General features: G+C 48.6%; 1 long non-coding RNA gene across 2 annotated transcripts; it reads left to right on the top strand.

Annotated features, from left to right (window-relative positions):
- Nucleotides 1–368: 368 nt before the first annotated feature.
- LOC143664174 (uncharacterized) lies at nt 369–11359 on the top strand. 2 transcript variants are annotated; one of them, XR_013166360.1, is made up of 4 exons: nt 369–504; nt 1962–2037; nt 2130–2219; nt 10657–11359. It is a non-coding gene; the product is annotated as an uncharacterized LOC143664174 (long non-coding RNA). The 2 variants fall into 2 exon arrangements; XR_013166359.1 differs by lacking the exon at nt 10657–11359 and having other exon boundaries at nt 2130–2793.
- The last annotated feature ends 11351 nt before the right edge of the window (nt 11360–22710 follow it).

Below are 22710 nucleotides of genomic sequence, written 5' to 3'. Positions count from 1 at the left end.
GGAAGGAGGGAAACCAAGAGTGTGTGCTGCCCTGGAAGCCAAGTGTTTCAAGCAGGGGGAAGAAACCAGCTCTGTCAAAAGCTTCTGCGAGGGTGAGCCTCAAGGACAAGGCCCCAGGATGGCCACGGCTTCAGCCACTGGAGGCCACTGCTGTGCGAGGAGTCTTCCCCGAGCCCTGGAGTTCCCAGTTCTCAGCTCCTTGCACAGACCCCACCAGCGGCCCACAGACCGTTCTCTGCTTGCACACCTGCCTGACAACGGGTCCCGGGGAAACACCAGCTGCGTCAGACCTGCCCTCCACAGACATCTCCTAGCCCGGGATGAGCTGGTGTGTGCACGTGTGGGGCAATTTCCCAGAGACTCTGCCCTGCAGGATCAGCGCCCGCCCCGCCCCCTGCCAATACTGATGCCAGATGACAGCCGTAGTCATAGCAACAATGGCATCCTCCTCCAGAGATTGCTGTAAGGAGCCGCGGACTTGAGAGGAGCCCTCAGTGCACTCGTGTAAGCTAATGACCCTTATCAGAAATTAACCCCTCTCTCCAGCAGCCTTCCTCCTCCTTCCCTCTCCTCCAACTCGCCGCCGTCCCCTCTCAGCTTTCCCCTTCCCCACCTAGCTTAGCCCACCCTCTTTTCTCAGGGGCCTCTTTTGTCTTGCGATTCATAGTCCCTCCTGGCCCTCTCAGCATCCCTCCCCTCTGTCCTCATCACACTCCGTTCCCGCTGTGCTGAAGAGAAGGCAGGGGAAGAATAAGGGAAGTTACAGCTATGGGGGATACCAATGATGACTATACATGGGGACTCCGCTTTTTGAGAGCCTGGCCCCGTGCGTGCGGGGGACCTCATGCAGCCTCCCCTCCTCCCCTCGGGCGCCCAGTATCCTCCCCGCAGCGTCCCCATAATCGCATAAACGTCCCAGCCGTTCGGCACGGGCTAGGTGTCCAGTTTGAGGTAAGCGCCTTCCATTCACTCTCTTCTTTAATCCTAACGCCCAGGCTTTCTGCAGATGAGAAAAGTTGAGGTGTTAGTCAAATCATAAGCTGGAGATCAGAAGTCAAAACTGGGTCAGGGGGCAGGGGGTGGGGGTGGAAATAAAACCGAGTTAGAAAGACTCCAGAATTTTCTACTAACTGTTGTGGGCCCCCCCCACCGTGTACCCCAAAGAATGAGGTCTGGAGGTGTCGGTGTGTGTTGGGGGTGGGGGGAGCAGGGAGACACACAGCCCAGGCTCCCTGTGAGTCGGGCGCTTGGAGGAGGGAAGGGTGACCCCGTGGCTTGTGGCACCCTGTGGGTGCTGCTTGAGAGTGGCAAAAGGGGTGCCTGCAGGGGTGAGTGTCCCAGCGAGGCTGGGGCAGGCTTTGCATTTTTGTGGCATGAGGTGGAAATTTGAAACAATAAAGAAAATGGTGTGTGTGGGGGGGAATGAAAGAATGAAGAAAGGGCAGAAAAGTAAGGAAACAATAAAATGTTACCATCTTGCAGGCGCCAGGCTGGGCGATGAAACCGCTAATGAGCCCAAGTTCTGCAGAGCCCAGCACCTAATTCAAACCAGGCAGATAACAGCCATGGAAAATGCGCCCTTAAAGCCAGGGCTGCAGCGGGGGAGCCCCGAGGCCCCAGAAGTCGGACCAGGTCTAGCCAGGGGAGAGGGCAGAGGCGAGAGGAGGCGGCAAGGAGGGGTTGCTGGAAGGGAGCGAGAATGTGCCCACCTCGTGGGGGAATCCTCTGTCCCCTGCTGCCTCATCTCCAGGAACCATGTGGAGGCCGGGACCGACCTGTGGTCCCCATTTCAATCATTGTACTGCGAGTTTGGTCCTTTCCACGTGTTTTGACTTCCTTTTCAGGTACCCGAGAGGCAGGTTAGCTAAGGATACCAGCTAGAGTCAAGGGTCTGCACTAGCTGTGTGATCCTGGGCAAGGAATTAACATTCTTATGCCTTGGTTTCCCATCTTTAAAACAGATTACAATAGTCTCTACCTCCTGAGGTCATTGTCAGAATTAAAGTGAGATCATTCACGTTAAACCCTTGGTTTGGGGTAAGTAGGCAAAAAACATAACTGTTTTGTGTACTTTTAAGCACTTATGTGTTTGTTTACTCACGTATTTATTGAGCATTTCTTGGACTCAGATACCGAGCGAGGGAACAGGGAGTCGAAGGTGAAGAGGTATTTACCCTGGAGGAACTACCAGTCCAGAGGGAAGGCAGGTCTGCAAAGAGGTAATTACGGCACAGTGGATTGGAAGCAAGGAATCAGAGATGTATGAAAGAAGGTGACAACGGCGCCCAGCCCCGTCATAAGCAACTGGAGGAGGTGACATCCCCGTTAAGGCCTGAACGTCACATAGGCTTTTGACAGTGGAGAGAGGGGGAACTGGGTATTCCAGGAAAGGGGAGCAGCATAAAATGCCAGGCTGCTCCCAGGGAACCCCGAACAACGTGGGCCGGCTGAGAAGCCAGGGGTAAGGGGGCAAGGCAGCTGATGAGGCTACAGAGGGCGGCAGGGGCCAGGCCAGGCCTCCAAAGCGTCCCACACTGGGCGAAGGGGCTTGGTCACTGCCTGAGCGTGGTTTGAACCTCATTTTTTGAGCTTCTGCTTCCGTGTCTGCAAAACAGGGATATCTACAGAGCTATTAGGATGAAATAAGATCAGGCAAGCTCTGTGTTTTGCAGAGTCTGCCACATGATAAAAGCCCCACACATGCTGGTTATAGTAGGCATTATTATTCTGATCTTGCAGAATTATTATGAGACTAAATGAGATAATGTAGGCAAAGTACTTGGCGTATAATGATAGAACATGTTATTAAGAATTTGAATTCTAGAGCCAAACCGCTTGGGTTCATATTCTGGACCCACCACCCAAGAGTGGGCACGTGAACTCCCCTAACTGAACTTCAGTTTCCTTATCTGTAAAATAAGGGCATTAACCCCATAGTGTTGTAGGAGGAAGAATGCATGTAAAGGGCCTATAGTTCCTGGCAGAAGGTAAGTGCTCAAAAAAAAAAAAAAACCAAATTGACAGTTATTGAACTTACTTGACACGACCCAGTATTTTTGTAGCCTCCGCTTTCACATCCAGTTTCAACTCAATCACATATGAGCCTGTTTGAGTGAAGAGTTTATCAGCTGCCAGGTTTTTTTTTCCTCAGATGGTAAACTAAATCAAATTCAAATCCCACACCATTGGACTGTACCACACAAACAGTGACCCCTAATGTACACTATGGACTATAGCACATTATAGAAATTACATTATAATAATATTCTCTCATCAATTGTAACAAAGTAACACTCAAAGGCAGAGGGTTGTGGGGGAGCAGATGGGAAGTCTGCATCTTCTGCACAATCTTTCTGTAAATCTGCAACTTCTCTAATTAAAACAAAGTTCAAATTCCACTCCTTTTTCAGACTTGGTGAGACACACACCCCTTGGTGTTTTTGTGGCATTAGTAGGTAAACAGTGAGACCTCTGCTAAATGCTGCGTCTTCGGCACCTAATCTAAATGGCCCTCAGCAAGCACCTGTGCCGTGCCATGCATTTTCACAAGGTGCATTCTGTCCGTCACTCTTGGAGGTGGTCGGCGTCCCCATCTGACATTAAGGAAATGGAGACTCGGAAAGATTAAAGGGCAGCCAATACTTGAGCCTGAATCCTATCTCCTGATGCCCCGAGTCAGGCTGTTTGCTCTCACTGGGTCAGTTTTCTGAGCCCGAGGGCCAACCCCTTGGGCACAACTTGGCAGGCTCTTGTCCCTCCTGACCAGCTTCTCCCGCCCCCTTGGGTCTTCTCCTCATAATGAAGTTGCTGTTTCTCTGGACTTGGAAATCAGCAGCCTTCCCTCCAAACTTCTCACCACAGAGCTGCCCTTTGGGGAGCTGGTGGGGGGGAGGGCGGTGCTTGAGAAGAGGAAGGCAGCTGGGGGGGGAGGAAGGAGGCTAGGATTGGAGGAGGTGGGGAAGCTGGGAGAAGGAAGGAGGCTGGGAGAGGAGGGACCCTCTGGGAGAGGAGGAGGCTGTTCTCTGCACAAGGCAATATTATGTTCACAGATGTATCCCCAGCGCCTAGAAGAAGACCTGGTACATAGGAGGTATTTAATCAACCTTCTTGAATTTGTTGAAAGTTTTCCAGACCCCAAGGCCAAGGGCCAGAGCATGCCGCTGGCCAGCCTTGCAGCTCACAGGGGGACTGAGGTTAGCACAGGGCATGGTGGAGCTGAGAGTAGAATTCAGGGCCTGGGTTAGGGTTGAGTTTTAAGACTGGGTTGTGGTTGTGGGTGGGTTTGAATCTAGGCCTGGGGTGGGCTAAGGTTGAGTTGAGCTTGGGTTGGAGCTGAGGTCTGGTTTGAATTGGGGCAGGGGCTGGGGCTGGGGCTAGGGTTCTTGCGGGGTAGTATTTGGAGCTGGTGTGAGGTCCAGCAGGGATGAGGCTGAAGGAGGGTTCGAAGCAGGTGCTGATGTTCGATCTGAATACAAGGTGATTTGGGGATGGCTTGGCATGTGGGCTCAGGCTGGCAATGGGGCTGCTGGAGGAACAAGGTCTAGCACCTCCTTTCCTTCCATCTCCGGCCCCATCCATGCCTCTCTGGGCAGAAATTCTACCTCTACCTGAGCCTGTCCAGTGGATCCTTCCAAGACTCCTGCCTGAAGCCCACTGAAGCACAAGCAAAATGCCACCCTTGGACCCGGTACTGCAGCCTGAGACACATGCTGGTGGCCAAGAGGTGCCCGGCTGAGCCCCAGTGCCAGCTCAGACAGGACATCCTTACAGCTCTGCCAGACTCAGCCAGAAAATCAGGGCTCTGCCTTTTGCTGCCTTTTCAGAAATAAAATATATCAAATGAGACTTTTTTTTTTTTGAGGCAACATAAATATTTATCAGCGATGTGGCTTCCTCTGGCCCCTGATTTATGGGAGAACTGGGCTTTGAGGCAGGACTCCTCCCAGCAGCTGCCCCAGTCCCTGAGCTTGCGCGTTAATGGAATGAGGCAGGGTCCTGCCCCTCAGGGCTGGGGCGGGGGCAGGGTTGGTGCTGATGGAGCCAAGAGCAAGAATCAGAATTTCTGCCAACTGGGAAGAGGGGACCCACCATCTGAGTCTCATTCCCACCTCTGAAGAAGAGTCTAGGACTTTGGAGTCCGGCAAACCTGTTTTAATCTCAGCTCGAGGACCTGCAATCAGTTACTTCATTACCCTGAGCCCCTAAAATAGAGATAATTCCTCCCTGACAGAGATGTAGGGAGGATAAAAGTATCAATCTCATAGGGGTCCACTGGTCAAAGTGATTGATTGTGAGCAACAGAACCTGGCTCTGCCTTTCATAAATGCAAATGGGGTTTTATTGGAAGAATGTGGGAGCCCACAGAATCTACAGGAAGCTGGGGGATCAGGCCTGGAAAACGCATAGAAGCCAAAATCTGGTGGAGAGCAGGGCAGCAGAAGTCAGAGCAAGGAGGAGTGGCCCAGGGTACAAGGCGCTGCCTCCTGTAACCGCTGGGACCCCAGGGGTCTCTGAGCCTTCTTTATCACTTCAAGGCTTAAGCTAAGTCCCTTGCCTGGCCCCTGCCTGGGAGCAGAAGGACTTCCCACCAGTCTATGTTTACTGGGGATTCCCCAGGAAAGACCTGAGAACCCTTGAGGAAAGGGTATGGAGATAACAGCAAAGGTCATGTCAGGAGTCTTGGGGTACTAAATAAGACAACACACAGAGGTCCCCCTAGGCCTGGCTCCGAGTGATCCTTTTTGAAAGGCAGCCATTAGCTATTGTGGTGGCTTCTCCCAGCCCAGGCTCTGCCTTCAGAGACCCCTGGGCTAAAGGAGGCAAATGTGGACAGAGCTGGGGGATTGGCTCATGAGGCACAGTCTCTTTGCCAGGCAGCTTGATTTGAAGGAAAGAACGTGCTGTGACCAGGAATCTGATCGACTTGGCTTCCATCCCACCCCTGCGCTAACCAGCAATGTAGTCTTGGCAGGTCCTTCACCCACTCTGAGCTCCCAGTTTCTCAGCTGAAATACAGCCTGAATGCTACTTGCCCTGGCTAGGTCACCAAAAGGTCTAGGGGAACATATGTGGTAACACGTAGGATCATTATTTTTTTGTTTTTTAAAAGATTTTTAAATAATTCACATACCATGAAATTCACCCTTTTAAAGTGTACACCTCAGGGCGTTTTAGTATATTAAATGTCATGCAATTATGACCACTACTTAGAACACGCTTATCACCCTGAAACAAGCCCTGTATCCATTAAGCATTTGCTCCCTGTGCTGGTTTGAAAGGAAGCATACCCCCTAAGAAAAACCATGTTTTAATATAAATCCCATTTCATAAAGGTAGAATAATCTCTATTCAATACTGTATGTTTGAAACTGTAATGAGGTCATCTCCCTGGATGATGTGATTTAGTCAAGAATGGTTGTTAAACTGGATTAGGGGATGACATGTCTCTACCCATTTGGGTGGGTCTTGATTGGTTTATTGGAGTCCTATAAAAGAGGAAACATTTTGGAGAATGGGGGATTCAGAGAGAGCAGAGAATGCTGCAGCACCATGAAGCAGAGAGTCCACCAGCCAGTTACCTTTGGAGATGAAGAAGGAAAACACCTCCCGGGGAGCTTCATGAAACTGGAAGCCAGGAGAGAAAGCTAGCAGATGATGCCGTGTTCGCCATGTGCCCTTCCAGCCGAGAGAGAAGCCCTGATTGTGCTCGCCATGTGCCTTCTCACTTGAGAGAGAAACCCTGAACTTCATCGGCCTTCTTGAACCAAGGTATCTTTCCCCGGATGCCTTAAATTGGACATTTCTATAGACTTGTTTTGATTGGGACATTTTCTCGGCCTTAGAACTGTAAACTAGCAACTCATTAAATTCCCCCTTTTTAAAAGCCATTCCGTTTCTGGTATATTGCATTCCAGCAGCTAGCAAACTAGAACACTCCCCATTCTCTTCCATCCCTAGTTCCTTACAGCCACTAATTTACTTTCTGTCTCCATGGGTTTGCCTATTCAGGACATTTTGTGTGAAAGAAATCCTACAATGTTTGTCCTTTTGTGTCTGGCTTCTTTCACTGAGCATGCTTTCTTTTTTTTTTTTTTTTTTTTACATGGGCAGGCACCGGGAATCGAACCTGGGTCCTCTGGCATGGCAGGCAAGCATTCTTGCCTGCTGAGCCACCGTGGCCCACCCCCTGAGCATGTTTTCAAGGCTCATCCATGTTGCAGCATGCATCAGAACTCCGTTCCTTTTTATGGCTGAATAATATTCCCTTGCTTTGACATACCACATTTTGTTTATCCACTCACATAGGATTACATTTAGTTCACACAGGCCCTGGGAAGGGGGTCTCAGATGTTCTCAGAGGAAGGGAGGCAGAGAAGAATTGAGCACCGGAGCAGAACCAGGAGGAGGGAGCACATCTAGATAGGGGAGGTGTGTGCAACTCGAGCAGAGTAACCTTTTGCCCTGTTCAACCTCAAAGTGCCTGAAGACACTCAAGAAATTCCCTTCGAATTCTGAGCATCTCTGCCTTAGACCCCACAGTGCCATGGGCACTAAAGGGGACATCCTGGGAAGGGTGGCCAGGGGACACAGTGCTGAACCAGGTCCCTGGTGAATGCTCAACAAACACACAGATCAATGAATGGGTGGATCAAGAGATAGACGATGGGATGGAGGACCAAAAAGCTGGGCTGGTGGCTGGAAAGATGGGTGGATGGATGGATGGGTGGATGGATGGATGGATGGATGGATGGATGGATGGGAGGTTGGATTGATGGTTAGTAGAGCTGGCTCTAAATCCTTGCCATGGTCTACTGCATACAGGAGAGAGAACTTTTCACTAGAAAGAAATCCTAGCCCAAGGCACCCTTGAGCCAAGGTACCTATCCTTTCTGTACTGACTCTCAACAAGAGTAGGAAAGTTTGAATCTCAAATTTTTAGAACCTCAAATCAAAATGATCTAGTTGTGCTTGGCACACAGTAGGTGCTTAAAACATAGCTGTGAAGGAATGGATGGATGAATGAATGACTTGAGCAAACAAGCAAACTCCCGCACCCATTTTATAAATGAGGGAAGTGACCCCTGAGGTTACCCAGTAGACCAGGGATCGAGTGTGGTGTGGAATCTAGGTCAACTGGAAGCCCAGCATTCTTTTCCCCATACCACATAATTTCCTGGTTCCTAATCTCAGTGGGGACATCTCTAAGCCAGACGAGTGGTTTCCAGCTCTGGGATTTTGTGTTCTTCTACCTGAGACAAGGAGGTCACTGAACCCAGTGCGTGCCTGTTTAATGTTTGTTTGAGAGCGGGGGGTGTGCATGTGTGTGCATGTGTGTGTGCGTGCACATACTCAAGAATGCAGAAGCAAATATGTCATGTCAGCAGCCCTGCCTTCCCCTTGTCGAGCTATACGCATGTCAGATTCATGGGGCACCCGAGATAAGCTGGTTTTGACGTACTGCAGATGCCTTCCTACCTCCCAGGGAGATTGTGATGGCCCCAAGTGACAAGGACAGCATGTGGACAGATTTGCACAGCATGCAACTTACCCTCACTGCCTGTCTCTCCTGCTGTTTTCCCAGCAGCCCTGTGAGGAGGATCCGATTATCTCCATTCTCCAGAAGAGGTAACCGAGGCCCAGAGAGGTCAGACATCCCAGGTTGTACAGGCTGTGTAGGGCAGAGCTGGGATTAAAACCCAGGCCCACTGACTCCCCACTCAGTGGTGCTGAAGAACATGGTACAAATGCCTGGGCCATGGGGATTGTTACTATTGCATGAAAGTAGCCACCATTCACTGATATTTACTATGTCTTAGGCACTGAATCTTGACCTCACGTAACCCTTCCAACAGTGCCCATGGTCTGCTTTACCATTGAGGAAACTCAGACTCAGAGATGCTAAGTTTTTTACCTAAGGTCACACAGCCAGTGAGTGGTTGAATTAGAATTTAAACCCAAGTCTTCTAAATCCAAGACTTGTAGAATTTATCCATGATGTATTTTTTCTCCAAGGTTCCACAAAGTGTGTTTATTCCTTGGGACACAAGAAAAAGAAAAATTTCCTTTGTCAAATAAGTTTGAGATACTTTGTATCTTTGTCCTGTACAGCCAGTTGCACTACACACTGCAAAGTCTTTGTAATTTAAAAATAAAGCAAGAAAAGGAAAAAGAACCTCTTTAACCAAATGTTTCCTAACCTAATCTGATAATGGAATGCTTTTATTTTTTCTCTTGACGTAGCTACATTCATCCATGCACTTGCTTTGAGAAACACCACCTGGACGCCAGAGGGGTGTGCTGTGTCACTGTGGGTTCATCTTTGTGCCCTGGTCCCAGGGTTACAGGTCACGCACCCAAAAGGGGCTTCCTTCCAGTGGGGGTTGGATATGACTTCTCCAGAACTATGACAGGTAAAAAGGGAAGGGACAAACACAGAAAATGAGTAAACTAGGCAAACAAGATGGAGAATTCTTTTCGCTTCAGTTCTCTCTCTCTCTCTCTCTGACAGTGGATATTGTCATCTTAGCTTGGACCCTAGAACAGAGAAAAGGCATTAGTGGAAAATGGGAGAAATGCAAATAAAGTCTGGAGTTTAGTTAACAGTTACACACCCATGTTGGTTTCTTGGTTTTAACAAATGTATTGTGACTATACGCTTGTTAACATTAAGGGAAGCTGAGTCAAGGGTCAACAGGAAATCTTTGCACTGTCTTTGCAACTTCTCTGAAAATCTAAAATTATTCAAAAATAGAAAGTCTGAAAAAGATTTACGTTTAAAATTTTTTTTAAGGTGCAAAGAATAGGGAGTTGTAAGGATGTTTAACAGGGAGACCAGATGTGGTTGCTGTGGGGGAGTAGGTGCTCAGGGCACGTGACATTTAAGCTGAGATGCCTCAGATGTGTGGGCCTCGGTGATGTGGGGCAAAACAGAAAGAGAGTTCCAGATAGGGGGAACAGAATGTGCAAAGGCCCTGAGGTGAGGTGGACCGTGGCATATGCTAGGGTCTAGTGGAAGGAAGAATGATGTAGCTGGAGTCATTGGCACAGTGGGTGAGGGCTTGCAGCCCCCTCAGGCCTGGAATTCCCAGAGGGCAGAAGGGCAGTTGACCTTAGTGAGGGAGAAGAGGAAGGGGTAGCACCAGGTGGAATAGAAAACATTGTCTTGCTGCCCACCAGGAGGGTGGTATTACAGCCCACTCTAGTTGCTGGCACACTCACCTTTCATGCCAGCCCTCCTCCAGAGCCCCCAAGCCACCCCACCATCCCTGAGCTGGGTGACCGGTGCCCAGGCCACTTTGGTTGTTAAATATTTTCAATATCACCCCTGGGTGGGGCGTGTATGAGGCTGGGTGTGGAGTAAACTTCCCATTTTTCAGATGAGGAAACTGAGACATACAGCTGGTAAATGATGAAGCAGAGATTCTAACCTAGGCCTGCTTAATTTCTCACTAACCCAGCATGCGCTTTTTCTTCTATCAATTGGGGGGTCAGTGAAGCTCTAGCCCCAAGACCTTTCCAGATTCCCTTTGGGTCCAGTAGGCCTGGGTGCCGGCCCACTTTGTCACCTTGGGCAAGTTGGTTCCCTTCTCTGTGTCCTCATTGGTCTCATGGTCTCCAAGTCTCTTCTGATGCTGGCTTCTCCTCTCTACCCACCAGAACCAAACAAGGAGAAAGAAGAGGACAACCCAAACTGGTCACTCTATTCATTCAGCAAGCAGAGCCATGACCTGCCATGGGCCAGCATCAAGCTAGATCCCTGCAGTTGGCACTGGAGCAGAAATGACTCCAGTGACACCTCACTCTGGCCACCGTCTCTGCATTCTGGAACCACATGTTTCCAAACCAGGATCTGGCTTCAGGACGCAGCAAGGACAAACGTACTTACCACAGAGTTGAATCCAGATGGGACAGAGACACCTAATGCCACCCATTGCCCGTGTGCTCCTCAACACTTCCCAGCTTCCCCTGATTAGCCTGTGGTCATGTGACTGGTTCTGGCCAATGCAATGGGAGCAGAAAAGATATGTGCCAATTCCCGGCACAGGCAGCTCAGAGCTGGAGTGCTTACTCCATCTCCCTTTCCGCTGAGCGTCGATGTCAGGAGCCATGAACATGAGAGAGAGGGGCTCCCTGACCTGCACCAAATTTTATGTGATTGAGAACAAAATTAGAGGTGGCCACTAAAATTGCAGAATTTATGTGGTGCCGCAGCTTATGCTAATAACCCAACAAATACACTGAGCTCAATCTAAGACGTAGGCTGACCCTATAGGGCCATGTGCTATAGACTAAGCAAGAAGCAGCAAACTGTGCCCCGTGGGTCAAATCTGTCCCACTGCCAATTTTTGTAAATAAAGTTTTATTGACACACAGCCACACTCATCCCTTTATGAATTGCCTTTGGCTACTTTCAGGGAGACAGCAGAGTTGAATAGTTGTTGCAGTGACTGTATGACCCACAAAGTCTGAAATATTTACTATCTGGCCCTTTGCAGAGAAAGTTTGCCAACTCCTGCTATAAAGCAATGATGACCAGGTCTTGGCAGAACAAACCCGTTCCTTCACCCTGGAAGCTTGTTAAAATTACCATGACCAGGCCCACCCCAAAGCTTCTGGGTGAGATCCAGGTATCTACTTTGGACAAACATTCCTGGTGATTCTGATGAATGTAGGTCCCCAGTCCATATACTTAGAAAAACACTGGGGTAGTGGAGTCAGTCAGACCTGGGATCCGATCCCTGCACCCGCATTTCCTGCCTGTGTGACTATGGACAAGTTACTTAACTTCTCTGAACCTCGGCATCCTCCTAGGGTTGCCCGTTCCTTGGGCCTACTGCAAGGAGTCAACGAGACCATCTTTATGAGGTGCTTGACCAGGGCTGGCCCAGAGTCTTCTTCCCCTCCCACATTGCTAGATGTGCTTTATCCCTTAGTCCTGGGTGTGCTGCATCTCTCCAGCCCCTTTCCAGTCCTCTTAGCTTTCCCACTCAGCCCCACTGCAGCCTCTCAGGGGCACCCACCCACCCATCCCTGCTGGCGGGCCCAGAGGAGAAAGAAGTGCATTTGCTGAGTGGTAGCTGAGCAGGCCTGGGAGAGCCTGGAGTCCTTGGCCCGTTTCTGACACCGACGCTGCCGCCAGCTCCGTGTTTGCACATTTACTCTCATAATATTTGCTTTCCATGGCCGTTATTTGCCCAGGCACTGACGTCAGATGAAGACAATCAGCTCCCCACGAATGCTTTCAAAAAGCAGGGCCAGTACATCCCCGTGCCCCATCCACTCTCCCATGCTCTCTCTCCTTGTCTGAGTTTTCTATGCTAACCACACTCTGGGCAGTGAGTAGCTGAGCAAAACGTGCTGGTGTGAGATGCAGGAGGACAGGTGAGCTCTGGTCCCGGCCCTGCCACTAACTGGTTGTGTGGCCTCAGGCAGGTCCGTTCCTCTCCTTCGGGCTCAGGTGCCTCATCTGGGCATTTTACCTGGCCTCGAAGGCTCCTCCCAGCACAGTGAGTCTGTGACTTTGGGACCCAAGAGCACCCCTGGGCTGGGGAGATTCCAGAGTTTACGTGGCTGTCACTTCCACCCCTTCCTCTCCCCTTCTCACGCTCGGGAAGGGAAGCGGGAAGAGAGCCACATTCAACCTACAACCAGGCCTATGCCGCAACCACTTCCTCGTCAAGACAGAAAATAAGGGCTTATCGAGAAAAACGATAAGTCCTCTGATTAGACCAGCTCATGAAGACATGTTCCATAACCACATCGCATACCCTGTGCCCCAAACATCTCAAGGGGCCTTGGATGGACCGTGGGTTGAGCTTCTCCCATCCATTTGCCACTTACGCATAGTGAGAACCTGGTCAAGCTGCAGGGAAAGCCTCCCAGAAGGAGGAAGAATTGTGCACAAGTCCCAAGGAAGAGAAAATTGTAAAATCAGTGCACGGAGTCATTGACCCTATTGAAATGTGCCTCCATATCAAGGACATATTGGTCCCCTTAGATGTGGGAAGGAAATCCATCCCTCAAAGGACTAAATAAAGGCCCCTGATCTGTGTGGCCCAAGGGACTTTAGTAGGACATGCCAAACTTCCTCCTGACTTGGCGAGGGGCAGTGCAGGGCAGTGGTTTAAGGCAAGTGTGTGGAGCCAGATGGCCCAGCTTGGATTCCAGCGAGGCCACTTAGCGGCTACACGACCCAGGCCAGCCACGTCACCTCTCTGAGCCTTTCTCAACTGTGAAAGGGAGATGGCAACGATTCGGACCTCGGGGGTGGCCATGAGATGTTAAAGGAGCTAATCCAGGGAAAGTGTCTTGGCCAGTTCTGAACCCGTGGTCAGCCCTTCCCAAATGTCGTTCTCCTTCCAGGGAGGGTGTTGGAATGATTCTTAGTGGGGTAGGGACCATAACCACTTACTCTGGCAGAGCACGTCCTCAAAGGACGTGCACACGCTGTCTCATCCATGGCAGTACTTACAGCAGCCCCACACATTGTTCTCACTTTACAGATGTGGAAACTGAGGCTCAGGGAGATTTACCCAGAACCCTCCATGAGTCAGAGGCAGACTCCAGCCCAGGACTTGGTCTCCTGGTCAAATGTTCTTGCATGCCCCTTCACAGGGTTAACTCCCACTGGCCCGGATGGCCTGAGTGGGCCGGGCGGTGTCCACAGGCCTCCCAAATTCTCTCCTGCCACAAGTGACTTTCTGGGAGAAGGGAGGGGAGCACAGCCAGAACTGTGGGGAGACAGCGCCCTCCAGTGGCCACTGTGCAGCAGCGGGGGAAGCCGGAGCAGGAGGAAACATTCATTTTAAAAGGAGAGGGACACATTTAGAGGTCCCCAGGGCCCGCCCTCATCTCTCCAGCTGAGTGCCAGGATCACTGGTTCTTTGACACCCCTAGTATTCCTTCTGTCCAAGGCTCTTAGAATTGAATCACTTTAATCTGGAAAGAAACTGAAACACCATCTAAAGGAATACCTTCGTTGCACAGAGAAGTTTACCGAACCCAGAGCAGAGACTCAAGGTCACATGGGAGAGAGTCAGGCCAAGCAGAACCCTGAGCCAGGACTGCCTGCCTCCCCGCTGAAGCTGCAGCAGGAAGTTCAGGGAGGCTGGATTTACTACCAACAGCACTCCCTGTTTTTCTCCTCTGCCCCCCACCCCCACCTCTAGGACAGCCAGAGGTTGACAGCCACCAGGTAGACTGAGAAGAGTCGAGGAGAAAGTATGACGCGTGATAAGCACTGATGTGTTGGTGGCCAGTGGCCCAGGCCTGTTACTTAACCTTTCCATGCATCAGTTTTCTCCTCTGTGAAATGGGAGGGAAAATAGTGTCTGTATCACAGCATGGCGGGGAAGCAAATATGGTGTAAAATCGGAAAGGCGGTAGTACAGCTCCAGGTAAGAGTAAGCAGCCCTGAAATGTGGTAACTCCTGCTGTGACTTGTTATTTGTTCAATGCCTTCTACTCATCAGCTCAGTTCAGAGGGGAGGGCCCACAAGTTCCCCCAAGCACCTCTCCCCTGCCCCGCTTCTCTCACTCCCTTCCTTCTCACCAACACCCAAAGTGGTCAATTAACCTTCCCGCACCTGTGTCTCCTATGTGTCCGCAAGAGGCGGTGGCCGGGTCGGGGCCTGGGGCAGTGGGAACTGTGATCGCTGGGCCCTTGCCGGTCAGCAGGCTACTCGGGCCCAGGGAGAGTTTGACCAAGGCTGGGTCTCCAAAAAAGGCTGAAAAGAAAAGAGGGTTTATGGGGGCACACTCAGAACCTTCCCGGGCTTCCCAGCTTTAACAATTAGATACCACTGGGCTCCATGATTTTTTTCATTCCTACCAAACTTGGGAACCAGGCAGGTGTGAGTTCAAATCCTGACCCAGTCACATCAGCTGTGTGATCGTGGGAAGAAACTTGACCTCTCTGAGCCTCAGTTTCCTCATCTGTAAAGCGGAGCTGATGATCAGATTGAACAGAGCTGTTGGGTTCTGATTAAAGTGCCCTGTACCTGACCTGTGGCACTCTGACTGCTTTTTGAATAGCGTGACTGCTTTTTGAATAGTAGCTCAAAGCCAACTTAAAATGTTCTAAATTCACCATCTTTTCATCCTGCATTTCCTGTCCTGCATCCACCCAGCCAAGCAACCAGGAGCTGACTTTACATCCTGCATCAGCTCAGCAAGCGAGGAGGTCCATTCTGTCACAGCTGCCTTGCTGTCCACTCCTCTCCACCCCCTTCGGCCACTGCCTGGTTACAGGAGAAGGTTACAACCTATTCTTCCTCGCTGGTTTCTCATTTACTGCACTCTGCTGCCAGGGTGGCTATGTCACCACTCACAGACCTCATCCAAAATACACACACTTCCCTACAGCGTGGAATCCAAACCGGTCTGCAGAGCCTGGACACAGAGCCTTCCATGCTCTGTACCCTTCCTCTCCCCAGCCTTATCCACTCCCATCCCCCTATCCTTTGCACCAACCATTCCAAAGCACTTAGTGTCCCCGGAAGATGTCCTGCTGCTTCAAGCCTCCGAGCCTTTGTCTGCTGCCCTCTCCACCAGAATGTCCTTCTCTGACACCTCCTCTGAGAGCCCTCCATGACTGCTCCCACCTCCCTCCAGCTGCTCCTGTGGAGCCCTCCTCCCTCCCAGACCTCCATGACAGCCGTTCCCACTTGGACTTTGGGACGATTCCCAGGAGACAGGAGAGAGCGTTGGTTGACAGCAGGGCCTCGGGGCCTGTCTGTCAACATGGATTTGAGTCCTAGATCTTTGTGAGTGTCTGCTGCATAGGCGTCACTGAATAAAGGGAAGTGGTTCATTTTATTAATCTTTTCAGTGAACTTTGGAGGACCATGCTCATGTTTTATTTATCTATTGTAGTAGCCTCAGCATCTATGGACTTGGCCCCTCATGGAAGTTGAATGTTTTTTAAATGGATGGTGGATGAGGGATGTGACTGAAGGAGAAGGAAGGAAACGTGAGGGTTTTCATTTATGTAGTATTTGGGCAGTACTACCCAACCATGCAGAACACTTTACAAAGGGATGCCATTTAATTCTCACCCCAGTTCCTGAGATAGATTCTAATTCCTACTTCATGGAAGAGAAAACCGGCTCAGAGATGCAAGGACCTGCCGGAGTCCCATAGTGCTGACGCCAGTGACAGAGCCAATACTCCATCACAAAGGACTGGCCGCAGCTCCCACGCGGTGTCCATTTCTCCACAGCTCTTCCTAAGAGGGTGTGTGATCAGCAGCCAGTGCCGATGGAAATAATAATTATTATAAATGACATTTATTTATAGTTTGCGTAAGTTGTCAGGTACCTCACACGAATTCTCTTATTTAACCTTCACAAAAAGGGAGGTCATTTTCTATCATCCCCATTAAATAGATGGGGAAACTGAGGCGCAAAGAGGTCGGATAACTGCCCACGGAGCCAGGGCTCTTTACTACCATGAGGGCCATCTGTCTCCAGGATGCCTCCTCGCAGTACCCCATCTAGTACAGACTAACCTGGAGGGGTTGGAGACAGCCTGGGTCAGAAAGTCAGGCGTCAGTAGTGGAGGCAGGGACGTATAAATGTCTCTACGGGGGTATTGTTTAAAGCCAGGGATTGGGGTGCCTAGGAAATGTCCCTCTAATTACTGCTATTAATAATATACTATATTATCATAGATCTTATATAATAGCATACTATATAATTACATTGTTATGGCACTTTACAATTTTCAGAGCATTTTTGTGTGCACAAACCAATTCTTTCTCACCCAAGTCCTTTAAGATATGCAAGGCAGGGATTATTATCACGATCTTACAAAGCAAATAGCTTCAGAGGAATCGCACACATTCTCCCCAGGACATCCAGCTAGGACGCGGTTTCCCCGAGTCCCTACACGGTGTTTCTGACTCCTGCTCCGGGGCTCTTTCCCACGCCCCCTGCAGCCCCAGGGAGGGCCTCCGTGGGGGAGCGCGGGTGTTGGTTAATACGTTGGTCTGGGTGTCGATGGAGAACCAGAGACGACGGACAAAAGAGAAGGCGGGACGACTGGGGCAATCAGAAGGGGCTGGAGAACCGGACGAGACAGCGCAGACCTCCGCGGGCGTCCGGCCGCCTCCGCCGGGTCCGGGCTCGGAGCTGCGCAGCCAGAGGCCGGCACAAGGTGGCGCCCTTGGACGGCGAACCGACAGGACGCGCGCGGCACGGGCGGTGGGAACTGGGGACCGGCTGGGCTGGGGTCTCCGCCCTGCCTCTGGTGAGGAGCGACACTCTGCTCCTTGCTTGCAGTTTCAGGAAGTCCCGTCAAACCTCCTCTGCTGAAATTCCCACGTCAGTCCACTCATATCTACAGTCAACCCAGTCACAGGGGTCAATCAAGGGTTCACGGTTATCACCAGTCAGGTAAGTCTAAACATGAGTGCACAGATTTTAACCAGTCCGGAATTCCTAAGCGAGTCCCCAGGAAATACAAAGTGTTGGGTTTCAGCAGACGTCTTTCTAAAAGTGCATAGCATGCTTCCAGTGGGACAGGCAGTGTGTAAGTGCTTCCCTTGCGTATAAAAGGACCAGATAAAATACAGGACACCCAGGTAAATTTGAATTCCAGAGAAAAGATAAACAACAAATAATTTCTTAGCATGAGTATGTCCCAAATATTGCATGGGATATATTTATACTACAGAATCAACCCTTGTTTATCTGAAATTCAAGGGTAATTGAGCACCCACATTCCTGTTTGCTAAATCCAGCAACGCTATCTGCATTATCTCACTTCATCCTTACAACTGCCAAGGAGAAAGGTTTCTGGTACCGTCACCTTTGCACAAGCGCAGTAACCAGGGTTAGGGAACTCGCCCACGTGGTGCAGCCAGTGAGTGACTGGGTGATGATTTTGGTATAGGGCTGCCCAACTCCCAAGTCTGCAATCCCACCAGCTTCTTCTCTGATCAACACAACGGGAAGAGAAAAAAGGCTGAATTCCTCTGACCTCGTGGGGAAGTGGCCAGTTAAAAATAGCTGAAGGTACCAAATGCAGATATTCTCAACATGATAATAATGCAATTGCATTGTGAAATGGGAATGGATCTGATTAATCATCTAGGCAAAAAGCAGCTTAGCTTCAGGGGTAAGTGGTGGGCTCTGGAAACAGATTGTTGGGTAAAAGCCCCAGCTCCATTCATTATCAGCTGCGTAACTTTGGTCAAGTTATTCAAACTTCCTATGCCTCAGTTTCCCCATTTTGAATATGGAGATAACAATACTATCCACTTCATAGGGCTGTTGTGAGAGTTAAATGAGATAATACATGTAAAGCACCTTAGAACAGTGCCTGTGACTTGTAAGCACCCCCTCCCCATTCAGATACATAGATGGATGGATGGATGGATAAATGGATGGATGGATAGATAGATAAATAGATAGAGATAATTATAGGCAGATAGATACAGAGATTGATTGGAGATTAGATTTAGAGATAGATGTTAGACAGACAGATGGATAGATAGATAGAGATAGATAGAAACTCTACGTGTGTTTGTATGTAGACCAATCCCTTCACTACATGAAGGAGAAAACTGAAGCCCAGAGACCACCTTGTTTAGGGAAACACAGCAAATGTGGGAAAGGGCAGGTTTGTGGACGGAAGTAGGTGATTTCCCATCTCAGAAGAAGAAGGGAGAGAAGTCGGCATCAGATGGCAGGTGGCAGCCTGGTGCCTTGTCTCCCCATGCTGATTCAGTTTCTAATTCTAATGCTTCTGAAGTCATTTACAGAATTTAAATCTTCCATTTCTTTTTTGTCGATATATTGTGAACTGATTTAATCTGATCCACAAACATTTACAGAGAGGCTGCCGCATGCCAGGCACTGCTCTAGGCACACAGGGTGCAGAGAAGGTGGGTACATGGCCCCTGCTCAGCCTGGTCAAGGGAGGGAGAAAGGCAAGTAGATACCAATGCGATTAGCGCCAGGAAGATGGGAGCCAGAGGAGAGACACCTGGCGGGCAGGTGGGAGTGTCAGGTGTTGCTGGCAGAAGTAATACTTAGGATCTGAGCCCTCCAGAACAAAGAGGGTTGACCAGGTAAAGAAGGAACAGAAAAAGCTTTCCAGGACAATGGTACAGAAGGACAAAATGAAGCCCAGGCAAGAAAGATCCCATCTCCTCTGGGTTATATCTGGATGAACCAAATACTCCCCAAGATGTCCCTGACTTGTGTGGATAGCAAGCCCTGTTACCCTGCAGTGAGATGGCTCCTCTGAGGTTAAGCAGCAGCAAGTCAAAAAGTTCTCATGTCATAAAGAAACTGCTCCAAACTGCCAAGCAGGACTCAAATCAATGGTGCTTAAGGAGAGACTCTTGTTTTGAAGATAGCTTGAGTTTGTGCTTTGTGCTACTGAGGCCATGAATTCATCCGTCATTGGATAACTGAACCTGGTGCCAAACTGCATCCTGAGAGTCACGGAATACCTGCTGGGGTACTGCCTGAAGCTAGATCCTCAGCGAATCTCCACCGGTTTCATCTCGGCATGCTCAATTAGATGAATTCTAAATACTACTAGGCCAGAGGCAGGCAGTCGTGCCCTTTGAAATCTATGGGGCTACAGCCCTGTTTTGAAGCATTTCCTCCGTTTGTGCCCCTTTGGACTTTCCTCTGAAGGCAATTACCAGCAAAGTCATGGAAAGCACTGCAGTTCTGGAAGGGCAAGAGTATGTTCCGGTTATTGGATGACATTTCTTCAGGGACCCTAAGGGAGCCCAGATTGTGCAAATGCCAAAAAAGTCTGAAATATTTGCACTGTTGAAACTATCGTCATAAACTATGCCCGGCAGCCCCTCCGTGGCATGAGCTGTCTCCTGCTTGTATTGAGAGTCATTTCCCCCAGCTCCCTAGGAGAAGATGGAGATGGTTTCGAAAGAAGGCATGCATCTTTATTCAGTGTCTTCAGGAGTCACACAGGCAATCCTAATTTCATTCTCATGGGTTTGAGATTTCGCCTCTGGCTGCAAACAGGTTAAAACTGCAAGCTGTAAATGGCATCCCTACAATCCAGGTGTTGAAGTCTAACCATGCAGAGCATCTTTGACTGCTGCCTGACCCTCAGCCCCCTGGTGATGAAGTCCTGGAGCTATGCTCTCTCAAGCCCCTCTCTTCTCAGCCTCTCCACTTCTCTCCACCACCTCTCACCAACAATGTCGTCAGAGTCACCATCATCTTCAACCTAACAGCCCCCCATCTTACCCCGCCTTCAGTCTTATCCCACTGCAATCCATTCTTCACCACGAGTGATCATTCTAAAATTCAATATGCTCTCCCAGCTTAAAACCATCTAGTTCTTCAGTCATTTACATTTTCGACAAATGTTTGACTAACAGACATTATTTATTATGTCACTAGCCTATCAATATAAATCACATTTGTCATATTTTTATATATTCTAAGGCAGACAGAGTACTTTCGTAGGACTTACCTCCTGGTTCATGAGGCAGATAATCAGATGTTCAAATAACTCTATAATATGATATCAGAAACTGATACGTTTCTAAGAAAAATAAAGCAAAAAAGGAAGTAGAGAGTGATGACAGAATGCCATTTTCTATAGAGTGGTCCAGGAAAGCCTCTCTGAGGAAAAGAAGCTTGAATAGAAACCTAAAAGAAGTGAGGGTCCACCAGGTAAAGGCGTGGAACTGAGTCTTGGAGAAGATGCAGGTGGAAACGCTGCCGCCGAGTACATCAAGACTTGTTAGGCAGCTCTAGCAACCACGACAGTGCGATGTTGGCACAACGGTAGGCAAATAGATTATAGAATAGAACAGAGAACTCGGAAACCGACCCTCACCTGTATGGAAATTAGATTTACGACAAAGGCGGAGAACAGTGGTCTTTTTAATAAATGGCTATGGCTTTGGCAAAATTGAATATCTATGTCTGAAAAAAATTGACCTTTATCTCTTACTGTCCTCCCGACACACATAAAATCTATTCCAAGTGGAATACAGGTCCTACTCTACAGTAAAGATTCTAGGAGATAATATAATAAAATATCCTCATGACTTAAGTTCCTGCTCTGCCTTGGGTGTGCTTCTTTGCACCCACATGTGGATCCTAGAGTGCTTGTCCATAGATTAATAGACAAGAAAAAATTGTAACCACGTCCGTCCCTTTGTTTTATCATTCTTTTTCTTGTTTTTTTTTTTTTTTTTTTGCACGGGCAGGCACCAGGAATGGAACCCTGGTCTCTGGCATGTCAGGCGAGAACTCTGCCTGCTGAGCCAGTCCCTCTGTTTTAAAATCCCTGTGTACTTTTTCTTTGCTGCATGACACCGTAACTGCATTTAAATAATCACTGGAGTAATTATTTACTTACTATCAGTCAGTCCCAAATTACTAAGCTCCCTGCGGGCCAGAATTGGGTCAGCGTTCTTCTGTATCTAACACAGGACCTGGCACATAGGAGGAACTCAGTAAATACTTGCTGGATGAATGAATGACTGATTGGCGCCAAATTAGCACAGAATTGCATTTAAAATATGACACAGGGACTGTCAATGAGTAAGGTGTTTGGAGATGTTAGAGAGAAATTAGCTGCGATTTCAAAATATTTTTTGATGCAGTAAAGCGGGGAGAACAGGTTATCAATAGCCAAAAGAATAAAAGAAGACCCTTACTTTGCACCCTATACAAAAATTGACTCAAAGTGGGTCAAAGAGCTAAATACAAGAACCAGTACCATAAAACTTCTAGAAGAAAATATAGGGAAACATCTTCAAAATCTAGTAATAGAAGGTAGCTTCCTAAACTTTAACCCAAAGCACAATGAAAGAAAACAAATGAAAGAAAAAAGTAGATAAATGGGAACTCCTCAAAATCAAATGCTTCTGCACCTCAAACGACTTTGTCAAAAAGATGAAGAGGCAGTTAGCTCAATGGGAGAAAATATTTGGAAATCACTTATCAGATAAAGGTTTGATATCCTGTGTGCATAAAGAAATCATACACCCAAGAACAAAAGAACAAGCAACTCAATTATAAAACAGGCTAAAGATATGAATAGACATTTTTCTGAAGAACAATTGCAGATGGCTAAAAAGCACATGAAGACATGCTCATTTTCATTAGCTATGAGGGAAATGCAGATCAAGACTACAATGAGACACCACCTCACACCTGTAAGAATGACTGCTGTTGAACAAACAGGAAACTACAAATGTTGGAGAGGATGTGGAGAAATTGGAAAACACTTATGCACAGCTGGTGGGAATGTATAATGGTACACCTGCTATAGAAGACAGTTTGGCAGTTCCTTAGGAAACTAAATACCAAGTTGCCCTAGGACTGGTAATACCACTACTAAATATATACCCAGGAGAGCTGAAAACAGTGACACACAAAGGCATTTGTACACTGATGTTCATAGTGACATTATTCACAATTGCCAAAAGGCGGAAACAATTCAAGTGCCCCTCAACTGAACAGTGGATAAACAAAATGTGGTATATACATACGATGGAATATTATGCAGCAGTATGACAAAATGAGGTCCTGAAGCATATGACAAAATGGATAAAACTGGAGGACATAACGCTGAGCGAAATAAGGCAGACACAAAAAGATAGATACTGTATGATTGTGCTATTATGACCCTGATAAAGGTAAACTCAGAGGCTTATGATATAGAATATAGAGGGGCCTAGAATACATAAAAGCTAGAAACGGGTGA

Source organism: Tamandua tetradactyla, chromosome 2 (assembly GCF_023851605.1).
Source record: "Tamandua tetradactyla isolate mTamTet1 chromosome 2, mTamTet1.pri, whole genome shotgun sequence".
Classification (NCBI taxonomy): domain Eukaryota; kingdom Metazoa; phylum Chordata; class Mammalia; order Pilosa; family Myrmecophagidae; genus Tamandua; species Tamandua tetradactyla.
Note: the sequence above shows the minus strand (reverse complement) of the source record. Positions and strands in the feature narration are given on the sequence as shown.